Here is a 20,675-nt window from a genome sequence, read left to right as displayed (position 1 = left end):
CATTGCTATAAACTATCCACAGGGTTATTTATTAATTCTGCATAACATACACTTTCCAGTGCATACGGAGACCAATGTGTACATATATGTCTAGGGTAGCGCTAGGTTCATCTGCCACTCCCCCAGACCACCGGACAATAGCGTACAACTCTGAATTAGGCCCTAAGCTCTCTTCATAGACTGGCCACACTCGCTCTGAAATTAAGCATTTGGAAAGCCCCTCTCTGGAAATAATGCGTTTGTCCCTGTTACCACCTTGAGATAGATAACTGTTTATAGCAAACACAATACCCTAGTATCCTGTGAGACCCAGATCATACAGAAAAGACACTATCATACCTCCCAACATGACCCTCTTCAGGGGGTATATTTACTAAGGTCCCGATTTTGGTTGAGTTTTTTTTTTCTTCAAAGAGTCATCTCGGCAGTGATGAGGGCATTCATATTTGTTTTAACGGCAGAGTTCACAAATACGAATGAATACACCATCGGTCAAACGCGCCTGTTATTTGACACAACTCGGTAATTTACTAAGAATTCGTATTCACAATCACTGCTGGCAATAGCCAAACACTGCCGGTAAATGTTCTAATTCGTACAAAAAAAACAGTTTTCAAATAGACCTGCTTTTTGGATGCGTATTCTGATAGGCATACACGGATCAGTGAGATCCGTGCATGCTTATCTGTGGGAAGGGGTGTGAAAGTGTTTTTAAAAAAAAATTGCGTGGGGTCCCCCCTCCTAAGCATAACCAGCCTCGGGCTCTTTGAGCCGGTCCTGGTTGTAAAAATACAGGGGAAAAATTGCGTAGGGTCCCCCCATATTTTAACAACCAGCACCGGGCTCTGCGTCCAGTCCTGGTTCAAAAAATATGGGGGACAAAAGACATAGGGGCCCCCCATATTTTTCAAACCAGCACTGGGCTCCACTAGCCAGAGAGATAATGCCACAGCCGGGGGACACTTTTATATTGGTCCCTGCGGCCGTGGCATTACCCCCCAACTAGTCACCCCTGGCCGGGGTACCCTGGAGGAGTGGCGGACACCTTAAATCAAGGGGTCCCCACTCCTCCAGCCACCCAAGGGCCAGGGGTGAAGCCTGAGGCTGTCCCCCCATCCGTGGGTGGTGGATGGGAGGCTGATAGCCTTTGTGTAAAAATAATGAATATTGTTTTTTTTGTAGGAAAACTACAAGTACCAGCATGCAGGGAAAGAACAGGCCTGCTGGTACCTGTAATTCTATTACAAAAAAATACCCCACAAAAAACAATTCACACACCGTGACAGTAAAGCTTTAATTTACATACATGCACACTCACATACTTACCTATTGTCCCACGGAGGTCCTCGGTCCTCTTGTCCCGTAGAATCCATGGTGGACCTGTGAAAAGATGCCCAATTATTTGGTGAAGTTCGGTCCTCTCCATTCCATGTAGCATCCAGGGGGTTAACCCCAATTAACTTTGCGGTTAACCGCAGACCGCAAAGTTCCCATCATAGGCTAGAATGGAGGACCGCGATCCTCCATTCTAGCCGCTGCGCTGAGCCTGACTAACAGGCAAGGAAGGAGCACACAGCCAATCAGGAGAGCGCTGTTAAAGCAGATTATTTATCTTATATAATACCCTTTATGAGGTCTAAGAACACTGTACGCTAACTACGTATGAAGTACCGTAAGGGTACGCACGTTGCGTAACAATCGCTTAGCCGTGGTCGAGACGCTCAAGCGTTACGTTCGCTCACGGCCAAGAGATCACTGGCAGGCACGCTATTGGCTGCCGAATACCGTAATGATTCGCTATAGCGAGGAGATCACCAGCGGCGCATACGCTCACAATGTAAAACCTTTATATCTAAACCATAAACAGTGTATTATGCAGTAAACCCTTTGTGTAGTGATATGGTGTAAATGCAACACAGTATAACCTTACTAGCTTAAAAGCAGTTTGAGCGTCACCGACGCTCTGAGAATACTTAACTCTATAAGAAATACACAGATACCTGGGCTTAGGGTCCGACGCCTAATATATATATATTTTGAATGATATACTTGCAAAAGAATTAATACAAATACAAATCATACACTACAATATAACATAGACTAACTAACCAGGTAACTACACAGTAAATACAATACAATTAAGTTTAAGAGAAAAATGAGAGAAAGAGAAGAGAGAGAAAGATATGGCCCATAATAACAAGAGAGAAACAGTATGATTACGGAGAAAAACTTACGCACAAAGGAAACGATCGCATGCGCCTCTGGACATCCAGCTCCCGATTTTCAGCAATGATAACCGTTGAAGAGTGAGCTGGATGTGATCGGCCTTTCTATTTATGCCCCACACACAATGCAATTCAATGGTCCCTACAATCTCATTGTTCATTGGACACAGGAATTCCTCCTCGCACTATAACAAAAGGTCATAGGTTGATTCATACAGGTGGGCTGTGACTATTTCCAACAGCTCAGGTGGGAGGGAAACTGGGTTTCCCGCCGCATGGGTAATAAAGTGCAAATAAAGTAAATGTTCATAAACTTCTTATGTCCATAACTATTCGCACGAGCGATTGATCTGCTTCAAACCAACACCGGAATATTTCTAATTAAATATTCTTCCGATGGATACTAAACACCACTGTATTACTCCTGTCTGACCCTTCGTATCAAACAAAGAGGGATTTCTCTGTTCATGAACATTCTATATTAACCAAACTTTCAGAATCTATCAAAGGGACCATGATCTACAAAATACATTATATAGTGAAAATATGTAACGATTGAGTCGCACGCTACGATCACATAAACTCTACCATAAATACGCATACCGTGCGCCTGCGGGTGCCCGCGACTGTGAGTATGCGCACGTACGGGAGAGCGTACGCATGCGCAGCACGGACCTGTGTGAGGTGCAAATATGGTAGTGTGCATAGAGATATTTTTCTGACTTTGACAGTCCACCCTTTGGCAGTCAACAATAACTGCCACTTCCTGAAAACATTTCAAAAAGAGAAAAATATATGTTAGGGGTTAATACATTTACATGGTTGGGTAAGGGAGGAGAGGAGAAGGTAGGAAAAGGGTATGACCTAGTGAGATAGCAGAAGCATGTGTGTATGAATCCGTGCTTGGGGGTCATGTATCATCGTGCCGTACGTGTTTTAAATCAAGCTTCGAGGTATTGCGAAGTATACATTTGAATTCCTTCTTATCCCGTGGTACGGGTCTGTGGATGGGCTGTCAAACTTTACCGAGCTCTTTTCGGCTTTGGTTGTAACAAAATGGGGGAGCACATTGTAGTTGATGATACATGAATGGGGAAGATATGTGATTGCTGATATCTGTGCCTGTATTCCCTATCGACTATGTGTGTCATTACCTGAGGGTTGTAGAAATGAAGAAAAGACATAATTACGGTAAATGCGGTGGTATTCTATGTCAGGTAAATGTACATTCGTCGATTGAGGTCTTGTTTGGTGTCTGTTGAATGCAGTCTTCTTTGTGCTTTTGCTCATAAGGTGCGAGCAAAGCTGTCAATGTCCATAGATTTACAAAAGTGTTGGGCTAGCGTAATTTTAAAATTTCTAGGGAAACTGGGGATCCATGGCATAGTTCATCAAAAATCTGTGTATTAGGTTGTCAAAACTTCTTCTTTAATCCATCTGTTGTCTGTATATCGGCTCATCAAATTCCTCGTCCAAGTGGGTCTTTTTACCTTGGAGGAAACGGAAAAACAGGTGAAAGAAACGGACCGTAGAAATCGCATTTTCATCACATCATTGTTTCTACATTTGGGTCATAAATCAAGTCCATTGGAATTACAGTTTCCTCACTCCTTAAACTCATTACCCTAGTACGATGATTGCACCTCATTAAAGCCTGACCGCATCTAAATATCAAACCAATCGTTATGATAACACCTAAGATACATAGGAGAAACTTCCCAACATCCATTATAACTCCTTGGGCCCATTCTCCTAAACCGGAGAACCAATTTCGCGGGTTCAACCATGACACCCAACCAGTCAGCTCATTACTCACAGCAGCAAGGGTGAGATTGTGTCTTCTGCGAAATTCCCACTTTAGTTGGAGAATATCGTCCATCTTTTGGTCTATGACCTCGACCGGGTCCTCGGTGCTATTCGTAATATATGTGCAACATTTCACGCCGTATTGTGTTGCCAGTGTGACACAATATCCGCCTGTTACTGCTGTGAGGTAATTAAGAACCATTCTATGCTGGACTAGTTCTGTTTTGTAAGCCTGAAGTTCCCTTCCAGTATACCTAAACGTGTCATCATACATTTCAGTGATATTATCTAACAAATTGGCGAGCGCAGAAATGTATTTATAATTCAACACTCCTCTAGCGGTGTGAGTGATATCTAACGCGATTAAGAATTGAATCCCGGTGGATTCACTGATCATGTCAGAGGCCGGGTGCTCTGTTCTTTCTATCAGGTGCCGTTTAACGATGTGCTCGTAATGAGTATGAGTATAAGGAGTTTGGGCAACACGGTGTATGTCTTTCATTTTGTCATGTGATACAGTCATTACTTCAGGCAGTACTTTTCCAATATAACACAATCCTTCAGAGTTTGGGGCAAGCCACTTATACGCCTTTCTCCCGCATATGAAATATGCATCATCGGGGAGAACATATGGGACGGAGTAGGACATAACCATATTACACACCTTCCATGTGAAATCTCCTAACCCTAATTCTTCCATCTGCTTAGTACACGTATCAGGTTGTACGATATGTGCACAGTATCCTGGTGATACCTCTCCAACTCTCGTAATCCTATTTCCTAAGGTATACCTATACCGGAAAGATTTTCCTCTACTGGCTATGTGGCGTATAAGCTCTGTATCTGTAGGCATTCTATCTGCTCTATGTGAAAAGGTCATGGTCTGATTACTCCATGACACTTCCCAATTTCCCGGCTTTCGGGGATTGGAGATGTTAAAACATAATAGGGACCTATCCACATGGTATTGGTGGAGCTTCAAACTAGGAGGGCTGGAGATATTAAACCTCCTGTCCACCGGTCTCCCACCACTTAACTCAAGTACCTCCCCTAACGTTAAAGGAAATGGTACTAGCCCTGATTTGCTATGACCTTGAGGTACTTGAGAGCATACCCAACAATCTGTTTTATTTAACACACTACCCACTAAAGAGTGATAGTCACTCAAGGGATGCCGGTCCATATGGATATTAAAACTGGATTGGCATTTCTTTATGCACCCATCCTCAATGACATTGTTACAAAGCCGACAGATACAGTTTTCTTCAGCTAACAATCCTTCACAATTCCTTCTATGGTCAATGCTATCGGATCGTTTTCTGATACTCGCCTTTACTTGTTGGTTAAGTTGTTCTTGGAAAACTACGCCTCCATTTCTGTCATCAGAACCCATTCCAGAACCTCTCTCGAACTCCATGGTACTCTCGCCGGAACAGACTGCTCTGGTCAACATCATGGTCAACAGGAAAATCCGGATCACAGTCTCTTGGGGCAAGTCCATCTTGTAGGAGGAAACGGAGAAGAATGAGAAGGGGGAAAAAAAAATAATTTGAGGGAGAGGGGATGGGAAGTTGGAGAAAAACAATAAAAGGGAACAGGGGATCGACAACTGCTTTTGATCTTGTGGTTCTCGATGCTCAGGTGCCGCCTTAGTCCTCCTGGAACAGACACTCTAGTGATACAACCTCTACCGTCTGTTCCTTATCACAGAACTTCTCTGGATCAACGACCTTCTTACAGTGGGACGAATGAACCCAAGTCTCTCTCTCAGCAACCTTCAATGCTGTAGTGCTAGTCAATAAGACCTGGTATGGTCCTTCCCATCTGTCAATAAGGCAACCTGAGCGTAGAAAATTCCGTATCATTACATAATCCCCAGGTTCAATGTCATGACAATTACTATCTGGTAAGTCAGGAATCACTAACTTCAGATTATCATTTTGATTCCTTAACTGTTTACTCATGTTAATCAAGTATTTTACAGTCACTTCATTGTTACACTTCAAATCATCCTAAAGGTTAATCATAACATGCGGTTGTCGACCAAACAAGATTTCAAAGGGAGACAGATTAAGAGGGGACCTGGGAGTGGTTCTGATGCTGTACAGTACAATGGGTAAAGCTTCTGGCCATGTCAATCCTGTCTCTGCCATCACTTTACTCAGTTTATTTTTAATAGTGCTGTTCACTCTTTCCACTTTCGCACTCGCCTGTGGACGGTATGGAGTGTGCAGCTTGCTATCAATTCCCATCAATTTACACATTCCTTGAAAGACATCACCTGTAAAATGGGTACCCCTATCACTTTCGATAATTCTAGGGATACCATATCTACATACAAATTCCTGCACAATTTTCTTAGCAGTAAACATAGCGGTATTTGTGGCCGCCGGAAATGCTTCGACCCAATTTGAGAAAACATCTATACAAACAAGTACATATTTCAAATTTCGACAAGGGGGTAATTGAATAAAGTCAATCTGTATTACCTGGAAAGGGCCGCCGGCAGGTGGGATATGGGATGGTTCTGTTGGTATTGCCTTTCCGATGTTCTTTCTCAGACAGGTAAGGCATGACATTGCCCTTTTACTCGCATGAGAAGAAAATCCTGGGGCACACCAATATGCTCTTACCAACTTGCACATCCCTTCCCTGCCCAGATGAGTCAGCCCGTGAGCTGCCTCAGCTAAGCATGGAAGGTATGCTTTGGGGGCCACTGGTTTACCGTGTCCATCCGTCCAGAGTCCTGAGGACTCCTGACCATATCCCTTTGCCTTCCAGACTGCCTTTTCCTGTGTGGAACACAAATTTTGCATCTCACACAACTTCTGTGTGTTGATGGTATTAAATACCATCAGTTGTGTGGTGTCTGTCTGTCTGGGGGTAGCAGCTGCTAATTTAGCCGCTTCGTCTGCTCGGCTGTTACCAAGTGATACTGGGTCTTGGCTATATGTGTGTGCTTTACATTTGATAACAGCCACTCTGTCGGGTTCCTGTATCGCTGTTAGAAGCCTTTTTATATAAGCTGCATGCGCTACCGGTGTACCAGCTGCCGTCATGAAATTTCTGAGGCGCCATAGGGCTCCGAAATCATGGACTACCCCGAATGCGTATCTAGAGTCGGTGTAGATATTGGCTGATTTGCCCTTAGCCAATTCACATGCTCTGGTTAGGGCGACCAGTTCAGCAACCTGGGCTGAGTGAGGTGGGCCTAGCGGTTCCGCTTCTATGGTGCCTTGGTCATCTACGACTGCGTATCCAGTACACAAGTCTCCCGAGTCTGACTGTCTATGACAACTACCGTCCGTGTAGAACGTAAGTTCTGCATCTTCCAGTGGGTTGTCACTGATGTCAGGCCTTGCGGTAAAATTTTGGGTCAAATATTCCATACAATCATGAGTGTCTTCCTTTGTGTTAAATTCTCCTTCCCCACCACTCTCATCCTCCACCCTTTGTGCCTGTCCAGGCACACCTGGGAGATATGTTGCCGGATTTAATGCACTGCATCTCCTTATGGTGATGTTTACGGGGGCCATTAGTGCCAATTCCCATCTTGTAAACCGCGCTGATGAGACGTGTCTGGTTTGGGCAGAATTTAACAAGGCTGACACTGCATGTGGTGTATGAATTGTGAGGTTGTGACCTAGCACGACGTCTTCGCTTTTCGTTACTAGCAATGCTATCGCAGCAACGCTTCGCAAGCATGTGGGGAGGGATCGCGCTACCGTATCTAGCTGAGCGCTGTAATATGCTACTGGCCTGCTGGCATCACCGTGCTTTTGGGTTAGTACGCCTGCCGCGCAACCAGCACTTTCTGTTCCGTATAGTTCAAAGGGTTTCCCATAGTCCGGCATACCCAATGCTGGTGCCTGCGTTAGGCACTGTTTAAGTCTCTCAAATGCTGTCTCAGACTCGTCTGTATGCGAAATCCGATCAGGTTTGTTTGAGGAGACCATTTCCTGCAAGGGTAACGCTAGGATGGAAAACCCTGGGATCCAGTTACGGCAATACCCACACATTCCTAAAAATGTTCTGATCTGTTGCTGGGTTTGTGGCAGAGTCATGTCTCTAATTGCTTGAATTCTATCAGCGGTCAGGTGTCTCAGTCCTTGTGTTAGACAGTGTCCCAAATATTTTACCTTAGTTTGGCATAATTGCAACTTGTCTTTGGAAACCTTGTGTCCTGTGTCTGAAAGATGAAACAGGAGCTGTTTCGTATCCTTCAGGGATGCTTCCAATGAATCAGAACACAGTAGTAGATCATCCACGTACTGTATTAATACTGATCCACTCACTGGTTGGAAAGACTGTAAACAATCATGCAAAGCCTGAGAAAATATACTTGGACTATCTATGAATCCTTGTGGTAATCGAGTCCATGTGTATTGGACTCCTCTGTATGTGAATGCAAACAAATATTGACTGTCAGGGTGCAGAGGTACCGAAAAGAAAGCGGAGCAGAGGTCAATAACAGTGAAAAATTTCGCAGTGGGAGGGATTTGCATTAGGATGACAGCTGGATTTGGCACTACGGGGAACTGACTCTCAACTATTTTGTTAATCCCCCTTAGATCCTGCACTAGCCGGTAACCCCTCCCCCCACTCTTTTTAACAGGGAAGATGGGACTATTGGCAGTGCTGGACGTTCTTACCAGAATGCCCTGTTGTAGCAAGCGCTCTATTACGGGATAAACTCCTAACTCCACCTCTGGCTTCAGAGGGTACTGTGGGATTTTTGGAGCTATCCTACCATCTTTTACTTGTACAACTACCGGAGCTACGTTTGCCATTAATCCAGTGTCCTGTCCATCTTTTGTCCAAAGTGACTCTGGTATCTGAGATGTCATTTCTTCTACTTGGGAGGGAGTTCTATTTGTCATAATGGTATGTGACATTAATTTTGACGGGGAGTCTAACATATCTCGTACTTCCTGAGCGTGATTCTCAGGTATGTCCAAGAATACACCTTCAGGAGTACAATAAATGACGCACCCCATTTTACACAATAAGTCTCTACCCAGGAGATTGGTCGGTGCCGATGCAGCCAGCAAAAAGGAATGCTTGGTATGTAACGGCCCTACTGTAATCTCGGCTGGTTTGCTAACAGGGTAGTGCTGGACTACTCCCGTTACCCCTATGGCTGGAATTGTCTTACCAGTGGTTCTCATGCCCACTGTCGAATTTATCACTGATTTGGCCGCCCCTGTGTCTACAAGAAAGTTTAATGATTTACCAGCTACATTGATTGCAATTTCTGGTTCACTTCCAAGGCTTGCAATCAATTTTACTGGCTGCAGATTACAGGTATGGCCACACCCCTATTGGGTATGGTGACCTCCCTGAATCCCACTGGCAGCAACTACTTGTGAGGGAGTTAGCTGGGAACTACCAGAGGTTTGCCAATCTCTGTTTGGGGGGTATCTTTTTGTTTCCCCTGCATGTGGCTCATAACTCCGTTTCTGCGGACCCTGCTCCCAATGTCGTGTGTCATGTCGTTGTCTAGGGGGTTGATAAGATTTTTGTACATTTCTCGATCTACAGTCTCATGCAAAGTGTCCCTGTTTGTGACAAAAATAACATGTTACCACATTTGACTTACCCACAGGGTTTGGTGATGTTAACACAGGCTGTTTTGTGGTCAGGGCCTGTATACTTACTGCCATTAACTTATCACTTTGTTGTTCCCTGTGTCTGGTGATGTTCCTATCGTGATCAATAGCAGCCTCTCTCAAAGTAGCCACAGACAGACCTTGCCAACATGGTTGTGTGGTCTGTACCCTAGTCTTTAATGATTCTTTTAAACCATCCATCAGTACCGATACTGCTACTTCTCGATGGTTTATGTTTGTTTTAATGTCCTCTATGCCTGTGTATTTTGCCATTTCTGATAATGCTCTGTGAAAATACTCTGCAGCTGTTTCTGACTCCTTCTGTTTAATGGAGAATATTTTGTTCCATTTAACTACGGCTGGGAAATACTCCTTTAACTGTAAGCTTATTCTTTTTACATTGTCTTTGTTGTACACATCTGTAAGAGGTACATCCTGATCTAATCCACAGTCAGCTAAAAATTGAGTTGCGTCAACATTGGAGGGTAAACATGCTCTCAGCAATATCTGCCAGTCTTTGTTGTTGGGCTCTACAGTGTTACCTAGGTCTCTGATGTATTTTTGGCTGGCAACTAAGTCTTTTCTAGGGTCAGGGAATTCAGACACTATGGTCCTTAATTCCATTCTGGAAAATGGGCTATACATGGCAATGTTCCTCACAGGGGTGACTCCTGATGTGTCAGTTTTTCCATTTGGAACAGCTATTACCCTAACAGGATTAACTCTAACAATATCACTCTGTGTGGGTTCTACAGCCTGTGGTGAAATGGCTTCAGCATAGTGTATGGTGCCGTACTTACCTGTAGATACGACCTCACCTATCCCTCCGCTAGGGGCCCTTGTTACTAATCTCGTGGGTGGAGCTGTGCCTACTGTGGTCTCTGCTATGGTGGCCGCTAGAGAGAGCGCTGAAATTGTTGCCGATTCGTCTTCTTGATCACACTCCTGAGGAAAGTTCAAAACAGGGTACAACTTGCACGGGTTAATACTTGCATTGGTTAATTGGTTAACATTATCTTTAACATTTACACAGTTGCTAAGTGTTTGTGTGTTACACCTTAGTGCATCATTCTCCGCAACCAATTTCTCTCCTGATATGTATGGTGGCGGTGGGGCCGTGGCTATCAGTTTTCTGATTGAGCCAGATCCCGCCGCCTGAGCCAATCCTCTCTGTATGTCACCCTCCTGTTGCCACAACTGCAAATAATCATAATGCTTGATTCGTCTCTTTGCTGATTTAATGAGACATATCCTTCTCCTTAAATTCGTTAACACTTCTGTGCTGAAGCTACCTACTCTTGGGAATTTCTCCCCGTCATGTACCGTCATTCTCTCCCATTCATCACATAAAACCTCTGTGTGTGAACCGTATTTTTCACACATCACGTACCTTGCCGACCCAACTGGTCGGTTCACTGAATCAACCCGAACCGAGGTTGATCGCCCCCTACCTGAACAAGTGGCCCCCATAGTTCGAAGGTGTTGCTTTATTCAGCCAACCCTTACGCAAACCAAAATGTTCAAAATAGGCTGACGGTGGCGGTTTACCGAGTACCCCACTCACTCGCCCACGCCGACCAATACGACCTGATCACACCGATATGGTGCTGGCGTACTCGACCCAGGGCCCCTGCGACCTGAACCTCTATTTACTGGAACCTGTGAGGGTGATCCGAAGAACACTTACTCTTTCCAGTAACTATTGGTTGTTGGATAGTTCCTGAGTGAGCAGCGAACCTCCCTTAAAATAAAAAAAATTACACAAATCACGTTAGAATGTACAAATAGCGTTTATGACCTTCGTACACAAATAGTACCGGTCAGGTTTACTAATGTACACAATTACGTGCGGTACAATCGTTCAGCACATAAGCAACTAATCTTATGTACGGAGCGACCAGTGGAATCGAAAATTGCGGCTGCGAATTCCTTCAGCCAGAGCTTGTATGGCCTATATGGGTGTTGCACCAACCCTTTCTTGGTGTTGTGCCTGTGGACTGTATAGCGGACTTCCTTGTCTGCTGTACCTGAACCTGTTGGTCTGCTATGACCTTCTGGTCTGTTACAGTATGACCTCCTGGTCTGCTACACTATAATGCTCAAATTGTATGTTTTAACCAGGGATGCCTCCCTAGCCACCATGTACGTCACTTACACGCATGTACCTCACGAGAACTCGACTTTTCTTGTGGTTCAACCTGTAAAATTGTATACAACACACTCACTCACCACATGTACACTTTTGTTTCTATTTCTATTTCTGCGCAGAAATTTCTCTTTAGACCAGATGTGTTACAAATTAGGAGAAGGATCTATTAATTTAAATTTCGAATTTAAAATAAATTTGTGCGATTTATCGCCTTGCGTTATTTACAGCGTTGCGCTATTTATCGCGTTGAGAGGAGAGAAAAAAACTTGTGATTTGAGTTACGTGGGCGTACCCGGACGCTCCGCTGCGTGATATACGCTGCGTGCGTCGGCCTTTGGTTTGCGTACGCAAGTCCCAGTCCTTTGTTAGAGACACGTGTACGCAAAATAAAGATCCACCGTAACACAATTTATACGTTTATCAATGTAGATGATCCTTGATCATCTACCGCGCACCACACTGACTTCGCCTTGTCTCTCAGGCAGAGCTGTGTGTTTGTCTATACTTTAACTATATTACCTTTACTTTTACACTTTGAAATAGCGGCAAATCTCTCTTAGCACGTTTATCAACTATATAATAGCAAACAGGAGAGTGACATACGAAAATACACGAATGAAAAGAAATGCAGATATGCGTGCGTATGTACGCAAGACAGAAATAAACAGTTTTAAAAGAGACTAGCGTGTTGTTCTTACCTCCGGTTCCCGGATTCCTTCAGCACCCTTTACTAAGAGAAGCAGACGCTTATCCAAACAGCACTACGAGGAATATGATCTCCCGCCCTTTGCTGCTGGATAATGTCTGCTGTAATTACCTAGTGCAGATATGTGAAGGACAGGACGAGCCCGCAATTGTTAAAGCAGATTATTTATCTTATATAATACCCTTTATGAGGTCTAAGAACACTGTACGCTAACTACGTATGAAGTACCGTAAGGGTACGCACGTTGCGTAACAATCTCTTAGCCGTGGTCGAGACGCTCAAGCGTTACGTTCGCTCACGGCCAAGAGATCACTGGCAGGCACGCTATTGGCTGCCGAATACCGTAATGATTCGCTATAGCGATGCGACCGCTCGAGACCACGAGGAGATCACCAGCGGCGCATACGCTCACAATGTAAAACCTTTATATCTAAACCATAAACAGTGTATTATGCAGTAAACCCTTTGTGTAGTGATATGGTGTAAATGCAACACAGTATAACCTTACTAGCTTAAAAGCAGTTTGAGCGTCACCGACGCTCTGAGAATACTTAACTCTATAAGAAATACACAGATACCTGGGCTTAGGGTCCGACGCCTAATATATATATATTTTGAATGATATACTTGCAAAAGAATTAATACAAATACAAATCATACACTACAATATAACATAGACTAACTAACCAGGTAACTACACAGTAAATACAATACAATTAAGTTTAAGAGAAAAATGAGAGAAAGAGAAGAGAGAGAAAGATATGGCCCATAATAACAAGAGAGAAACAGTATGATTACGGAGAAAAACTTACGCACAAAGGAAACGATCGCATGCGCCTCTGGACATCCAGCTCCCGATTTTCAGCAATGATAACCGTTGAAGAGTGAGCTGGATGTGATCGGCCTTTCTATTTATGCCCCACACACAATGCAATTCAATGGTCCCTACAATCTCATTGTTCATTGGACACAGGAAATCCTCCTCGCACTATAACAAAAGGTCATAGGTTGATTCATACAGGTGGGCTGTGACTATTTCCAACAGCTCAGGTGGGAGGGAAACTGGGTTTCCCGCAGCATGGGTAATAAAGTGCAAATAAAGTAAATGTTCATAAACTTCTTATGTCCATAACTATTCGCACGAGCGATTGATCTGCTTCAAACCAACACCGGAATATTTCTAATTAAATATTCTTCCGATGGATACTAAACACCACTGTATTACTCCTGTCTGACCCTTCGTATCAAACAAAGAGGGATTTCTCTGTTCATGAACATTCTATATTAACCAAACTTTCAGAATCTATCAAAGGGACCATGATCTACAAAATACATTATATAGTGAAAATATGTAACGATTGAGTCGCACGCTACGATCACATAAACTCTACCGTAAATACGCATACCGTGCGCCTGCGGGTGCCCGCGACTGTGAGTATGCGCACGTACGGGAGAGCGTACGCATGCGCAGCACGGACCTGTGTGAGGTGCAAATATGGTAGTGTGCATAGAGATATTTTTCTGACTTTGACAGCGCAATGACGTGGCGCTCCCTGATTGGCTGGCGGGATCTTCACTGACAGCAGTCACGGGGGTTCCTGGCATTTGGAAAAAGGGGTTTCACGTGTAAACATGGAACCCCTTTAGTGCGAGGGTTCGGGTTTTAGCGGTTTGTTGTTTTTTAATCCCCTGGATGCTACATGGAATGAAGAGGACCGAATTTCACAGATTAATAGGTAAGTATTTTGGGCATCTTTTCACAGGTCCACCAAGGATTCTATGGGACAAGAGGACCGAGGGGCTCCGTGGGACAATAGGTAAGTATGTGAGTGTGTAAGTGTGCATGTATGTAAATTAAAGCTTTACTGTCACGGTGTGTGTGTTGTGGGTTTTTTGGGGTATTTTTTTGTAGTAGAACTACAGGTACCAGCAGGCCCATTCTTTCCCTGCATGCTGGTACTTGTGGTTATCCAAGTACCAGCTTGTGGGGGAGGCTTGCTGGGACTTGTAGTTCTCCTACAAAAAAACAATATTCATTATTTTTACACAAAGGCTATCAGCCTCCCATCCACCGCCCACGGATGGGGGGGGACAGCCTCGGGCTTCACCCCTGGCCCTTGGGTGGCTGGACCCTTGATTTAAGGGGTCCCCACTCCTCCAGGGTACCCCAGCCAGGGGTGACTAGGTGGGGGGTAATTCCACGGCCGCAGGGACCTACATAAAAGTGTCCCCCGTGAGGCATTATCTCTCTGGCTAGTGGAGCCCGGTACTGGTTTGAAAAATATGGGGGACCCCTACGTCTTTTGTCCCCTGTATTTTTTGAACCAGGACCGGACACAGAGCCCGGTACTGGTTGTTTAAATATGGGGGGACCCTACGCAATTTTTCCCCTGTATTTTTACATACAGGACCGGCTCAAAGAGCCCGAGGCTGGTTATACATAGGATGGGGGACCCCACGCAATTTTTTTTTCTTAACCCTTTCAACACTTATTATAATGTACAATGAAGTGTACATATATGTCTAGGGTAGCGCTAGGTTCATCTGCCACTCCCCCAGACCACCGGACAATAGCGTACAACTCTGAATTAGGCCCTAAGCTCTCTTCATAGACTGGCCACAATGAAGCCCTGCACGTATCTCACTGATCCGGCTGGGCTTTATGTGTTATGTCCGGCAGTGTTTTACTAATCACTCCCGTAAAACAATGCCCGACAATACGATTCACATCGACATCGGAACATACGAAAGAAGAGGACTCGGCAGCTTAGTAAATGACATGAAAAAAACAAAAAGTTGCAAAAAAACACGACCGATACTAATCGAGATGAATCTCCCACCAAATCGGCACAAATACGATTCTTTGTAAATATACCCCCAAGAGGGACAAAATGTTCTGCTTCTGACCTTTCCTCTTAATTTATGATTGGCGGCACCTGTTTTTAACAGGTTAATGGATAAGAAAGGTGTTTCAGTACAGGTGCAGGCATCCATACAATAAGAGGGAAGTCCAGGAGCAGACCATTCTGTCCCTCCTGGAGAGGGTCATGTTGGGAGGTATGCACTATAACAAAGGAGGTACAATTATACCTTTATTTTACACATCACACAATGTAACCATATAAAAACAATAACAATACTCATATATACACACACTATACAAAGCAATACCATCAAATATCAGTTCACCTGGAGTGCCCTCAACCCCCTAACAGTATACACAGGATTCAGCATATGCCAGTCTCTTGCTTACCCACATTTGATGGAGAGGTAGCAAAGAAATAGAATTACTGAGAGATATCCCACTTCTGTTGGGTATCTGGATGGTAGGTCACATGTCAATAGGTTGACCCCATATTGTCGACATGCATTAGATACAAAAGGTTGACAGGTTCAAATGGTCAGCATGACAATGGTCAACGCACATATGGTCGACACAAGATTTTTTTTTTTTTCATACTTTATCATCCACATGGACTATGATTGGGAAGAGTAACTTGTGCCAAGCACAGCGGTAGTGGATCTACTGCTGTGAACCATGTAAAAGCCAAATTCCACTCTTTTGACTTTTAAATGGTTCAACATACAATTTTTTTTGTTTGTCATTTTGTATCAACCTTTTCAGGTTTTTATCTTTTACATGTGAAACAAATGACCCCGTGGCCTTTTGATCCTGTTAACCATGTGCACGTTGACCATATGGGGTCAACCTAGTGACTGTCAACCACTGGCGGATCCAGCAGGGGGCGATAAGGGCGATCGCCCCCCGTAACACACGGCTCCAGCACCCGCCCACCTACTGAATCTACAGTCAGCCCTGTAACCCTGTGCAGAGCAGAGGCCGGCGGCGACCTGAACAGCACTCACTTCCGCTGCGCAGTTATACAGCAGTGGCGCCAGTGGCAGCATCACCTCTCAGCGGCTGATGCTTCTGATTCAATCACGAGCGGCAGAGGCAGATTGGGCTGCCAGTATATTTCACGCTGTGATGACAGCTTCTCCGGGCCCGGCCACCCTCTCCCTCCGCCTCCCCTCCCCCCATGCCCTCTATACATATCTCCCGCCTGCCAGCAATCAGAGCTTAGCTCCGTTCAGGCAGCATTCAGAGCCTCTGCGCATGCTCATTGCAGGGGAATGCCGGCGGTGCAGCTGGTCAGCTGACAGCTATGCCGCCCATGTACACTGAAGCAGCCCGGCAGCCAGGGCATCACAGTGGCTTCCCAGGGACCAGCCCACCTGTCACCAGATGCAGAGTGGGCTGCACGGATCAGCCCCTCCTCTTCCTGCTCTTCGGTGTCTGCATGTACTGCTCCCTACTCTCAGAGCACTCTGACTGTCCTGGCGCCCTGCTGTTTTAACTGAAGCAAGAAAGTTAGGTACCATGGGAACACTGTCACATGTGTGTACTGGGGTGGGGGTATGGGGGGGTGTCTGTGTTTACTAGGGGTAATGTAATGGAGGGGATTTGTCATGTGTGTATATTGGGGGGGATATGGGGGAGGGGGGTCTGTTTACTGGGGTGTAATATGAGGAAAGGGGGCTGTCATGTCTACTGAGGGGAAATATAGGGGTATAGGGGGAGTGTAATCTGGTGGAGGAGGGCTGTCACATGTCTGTACTTCTTGTTTTCTTTAATATTTTTAATTGTTTATTTTATCTTCATATTTGTATTTTGATATTTTAACTTTTTGATTCAGACATTAGTATATGTTTTTTGGAGAGAGTCATTTGGTGAATTCTTTAATTTCTTGTCTGTCCTGACTGCATTTTCATGCTGCTGGTGATATAGCCATTCTATTTACGCAACTAACTACAGGTTAAGTTGCTGAGTGCCGCTTACGGTATTTTAAATACTGTGGGCGGGATGTACCAACCTTGCGCAGTACATTTCGCTGCACAGACACTATCGTATATGTACTAACGTGATTAGTATAACAAAGTTCAGCTCTTCTGATAAGAGCAACATGGTGTGGTGTAATGTGTATAAGGAGCGATACGGCGTGGTGTAATGTGAATAAGGAGCGATCCGGTGCAGGGTAATGTGAAAAAGGAGCGATACAGTGCGGTGAAATGTGTACAAGCAGCGATACAGTGCGATATAATGTGTATAAGGAGTGATACGGGGGGGGGGGTCATTCCGAGTTGATCGCAGCTGTGCTAAATGTAGCACAGCTACGATCAGGCACTCACGCATGCGGGGGGATTCCCAGCACAGGGCTAGTCTGCCCCTCATGTCAATGCCGGCCACCCGCAGAAATGCAAAAGCATCGCACAGCGGCGATGCTTTTGCATTTCAGGAGTAACTCCCGGCCAGCGCAGCTCCTGCGGCTGCTCGGGAAAACCTCCTCGCTGCCCGGGTCGCAGCGGCTACATGTGACATCACGCAGCCGCCGTGGCCCGCCCCCCCCCCCCAACGGTCCAGCCATGCCTGCGTTGGCCAGACCGCGCCCCCTAAACTGGCGCTTAACGCCGCTGTCCAGCCCCCTCTTGCCCAGCGACCGCCTCTGCCTGTCAATCAGGCAGAGGCGATCGCTACGATACAACGGCCTTCGGCCGCCCAGCATGCTCCAGCGCATGCGCAGATCTGACCCGGTCACTGCGATAAACTGCAGCGAGCGATCGGGTCGGAATGACCCCCATGGTGCGAGGTAATGTGTATAAGGAGTGATACGGTGCGGTGTAAAGTGTACGAGGGGGGAGGAGTCAGTATTAATTCTTAAACCGCCCCCCCTAAAAGAAAAGTCTAGATCCGCCCTTGCTGTCAACCTAATTTAGGTCAGCTAATGATCCACACTCCTTCTGTTGTGTTGCTGGACTGCTGCTGGTTAGTTCTTAATATTGATGGTCCCAGCTGCTTAGCCTGCTTATTCTCTACCACCGTGGAAGAGACCCATATTTTATTTAACCCCTCTCTGTGGGATACACGTAATCCAGCGAGTCTGTGGTGAACTCCCGAAGGAGCAAGCAAATATATCGCACTGTAGGACCTCGCTGCACCTGATAGAAGCCGCAACTTCAACACCAGTTGCTCCACTGGCGGAGCAGGGGTGAATTTTCAAAGCTGCAACAGACCTGCATCAATGAACACAGTTGGTGTTCTCACCCTGTGTCACAACTGAGGGCCTGAGCTGACGGGAGGAAGCCTCAGTTGTAGGGGCCGAGGTGAACATAAACTTGGGAGGTTTAATCAGACCCCTAGACATGTCAGCAACACGTAAGAAGGTTGCCCGAAGGCGTGACCACGACAACCAAAGTAAAAGTCAATGATGTTTATTAAACAAACTCCATGCAACACAGCAGTGATAAAAGAAATATGTAAAATCAGCAGTAATATATCACAGTTCCTGGGTACTACAGGGTGGCAATGGCCACAGGGCTCTGGTAGTATGGGTACAGTTCTTATTGTCCTCTAGATGGAAAGTCCTTACCAGGCCCAACTGTAGTAGTGGCAATAGCCCAGGATCATACCAGCTGATGTTCCACGGAAAGCTGGACTGCTGTAGGTACTGGTTGGAACCAGTCAGATGTAGACATGGAGTGGATGCTGGATGGAACCAGCCAAATTATATATAAAGCTTGAGAGCGATGAAATACAAATGATATATGAAGCTTGAGAGCGATGAAATAATAGTATCGGTGGTTAATGGAAATCTGCAGAAATGGTACCAGCACTTTAAGAGGAGCTGATCCCTGCTGGAAGCTGAGTGCTGGAAGCAGGTGAATCTGTAGCTGGAAATGGAGGAGTCACAGAGGACTGGAGAGTCAGGCTGCACCGCAGGTGGTAGACTGGAGCGGATCTCTTTAGTGGAAGCTTGGAGACAGGAGCTGGAACCTGGAAAACAACCACAGGAGAGAGACAGACTGGAACTAGGTTTGACAACCAAAGCACTGACGCCTTCCTTGCTCAGGCACAGGATACTTATACCTGCAGCAAGGAAGGGATTGGCTAGGCAATTATGCAGATTACAGTGGAGCAGCGGATTGGTGGAAATTAAACATGTGACAGAATCCAACATGGCTGCGCCCATGTTGGTACTTGGAGGGAAAGTTGGTTTGGTAATCCATGTGGAAACTTAGCAGCAATGGCGGCGCCGGCCGCAGAGGACAGGAGACGCCAGACTGATGACTGCACACTAGAACCACGCGGACGACAGCGGAGGCCGCGGCTGGCATGAGGCGCCACTCTGATAACCTGTATACTGGAACACAGGAACGGCGGCGGAGGCCGCGGAGGATGGGAGACGCCATTCAGAAAGTAAACATGGCGCCGCAGTGACAGCGTCTCAGGGTGACAGGAGAGGGATGCAGAATGTGGACATAAGTATTACAGATGAAATCCGGCCCTGGAACGCTGAGCCAGCTTCAGGAGACATCTAAAAGGCAAGTAATGGCGTCCAGATACCCGGATCGTGACAGCATCCCCCCCTTTAGGAGTGGCCCCAGTACACTTCTTCGGCTTTTGAGGAAACTTAGAGTGGAAATTCCGGACCAAGGCAGGAGCATGGACATCTAAAGCATTGGTCCAAGAGCGTTCTTCAGGACCATAGCCCTTCCAGTCAATAAGATACTGTAATTGACCGTAACGGAGACGGGAATCCAGAATCTTGGCAACTCCCCGTTGAGTCTGGACTTTCGGAGCCGGAGGAAGTGCAGAATGAAACCGATTCAGAATCCGCAGTTTCAAAAGGGAAACATGGAATGTTCTAGGTATTTTCAAGAAGGGAGGTAACTGGAGTCTGTAAGCAACAGGATTGATGACTTGTTCAATTTTGAAAGGACCGATGTAACGAGGTGCAAACTTCATGCTGGGAACTCTTAACCTCAAATTCTTCGTGGACAACCACACACAATTACCCACCTTGAGAGCAGGAACCGCTCTACGCTTCTTATCAGCAAATTTATTGTACATGAACGATGCTTTGAGCAGAGCCGCTCGTACATTCTTCCAGTTGTTTGCAAACTGACGCAAGGTGACATCCACTGCTGGAACAGAAGTTGCTGGAAGCGGTTGGAATTCTGGAACTTTAGGGTGGAATCCATAATTGGTGAAGAATGGTGTTGAAGAAGATGAGGAATGATATTGGTTGTTATGGCAGAACTCGGCCCAGGGAAGTAGTTGAACCCAGTCATCTTGAGAGGAAGACACATAAATGCGGAGGAAGGCCTCCAAGTCCTGATTC

The 20,675-nt window shown here is 45.7% G+C and overlaps 1 protein-coding gene across 13 annotated transcripts in view; it reads right to left on the bottom strand.

The window, feature by feature from the left end:
• Positions 1-20,675, bottom strand: part of TSPAN19 (tetraspanin 19) — a 130,115-nt gene that overhangs the window by 21,739 nt on the left and 87,701 nt on the right. The gene's annotated exons all lie outside the window — the stretch shown is intronic.

The sequence above is a fragment of the Pseudophryne corroboree genome, chromosome 6 (assembly GCF_028390025.1).
Source record: "Pseudophryne corroboree isolate aPseCor3 chromosome 6, aPseCor3.hap2, whole genome shotgun sequence".
NCBI classification, from domain to species: domain Eukaryota; kingdom Metazoa; phylum Chordata; class Amphibia; order Anura; family Myobatrachidae; genus Pseudophryne; species Pseudophryne corroboree.
Note: the sequence above shows the minus strand (reverse complement) of the source record. Positions and strands in the feature narration are given on the sequence as shown.